Raw genomic sequence first — 1,346 nt, 5'->3', positions numbered from 1 at the left:
GATAGATACACATACATACATACATACATACATACATACATACATACGTGTGTATTGTTGGAGTTGCAAACATGGGTGCACTTGACAAACTCAGTGCGGCTATTCCCCATTGAAAGATTGTTGCACCCAGGACCCTTAGCACTGGGATATGCTACTCAATACCACTGGCATGGCCAGGTGTAAACAACATCTGACCTTTGTTGTGTATGTAACCATGGAGATTGTGATGTCGCCTAGGCCCACCAAAGAACAGCCTTGTCAGAAGCAGCACTGCCATGAGCAGAAGTAGCAGCACCATAGGTTGTCAAATAAGTTGGATTTAACCAAGACAAGTGAGTCCAATAGGATGCAGGTATGTCCTCTATCCTTACAGCTTCCCATGGCTGTTGGTTTTATACCGTTTGGGGACAGCCAAGGAGGCGTCAGCAGGCAACACAGGTAAGTGTGTGCTTCTGTGTGTGTGTGTGTGTGTGTGTGTTTCCTATGCAGATCCTAAACCCAGTATCAAATGCAAGTAGGAGGAGTAAGAAGGGTTCCTGCCAAAGCCAGGTTATGGATTGCATTTAAAAATGGTCCATCAGAGTGAAATGGACTCCCATCTTCCTGCTTAGCAATAATGATATGGGTTTAGGGTCTGCTGTGTGTACTGGTGGGTGACTGCCACCCAGCCAGAGTGTGTATGGGAGGCTGCCAGCCAGCCTCCCTTCCTACAAGTAGTGATGGTGCATGTGAAGGGGACAGCGTTGGTTCCTCCCCTTTCACAGTTATCACTTCTCATCCTTCCTTTTGGCTGGTATCAAATGTGGTGTCTGTTTATATCAGTTTAATATCTGAAATGTCCCCTATCTGGTAGCATATATTAAGTGCACCACCAGGTTTCAGTGTTGGAAAGAAAGATTACCTGTTTATTTGCTGCTGCAGCTGCTTGCTGGCTAGTCCAGTGGGTCCCTACTGCAGGCAAAAGACAATAGGTGGTGCCTATGTGCCTAGGTGGATAGGACATCAGCTATGAGGCATTTGTTTGTACAAACTGCTGCTCACAACTAATGTTGTAATATAGTGTCTCCATCTGCTGGTGGTATTGAATAAGCAATAGTGCAATGATAGGGTCTGAAAAAGAAGAAAAATAAGAAGCAGCAGCATAGGAAAGAAGGAAAACATGGAGAGAAGAAAAAAAGAAGGTAAAAATGAGGTGAAAACATGTTTAAAAAAGTATTTCCATCTCTCTCTCTCTCTATATGTATATACATATATATATATATATATATATATATATTTAAAAGAAAAAAAAATTATATATATATATATATATATATATATATATATATATATACATATAGAGAGAG

This window comes from Hyla sarda, unplaced genomic scaffold (assembly GCF_029499605.1).
Source record: "Hyla sarda isolate aHylSar1 unplaced genomic scaffold, aHylSar1.hap1 scaffold_117, whole genome shotgun sequence".
NCBI lineage: Eukaryota > Metazoa > Chordata > Amphibia > Anura > Hylidae > Hyla > Hyla sarda.
Note: the sequence above shows the minus strand (reverse complement) of the source record.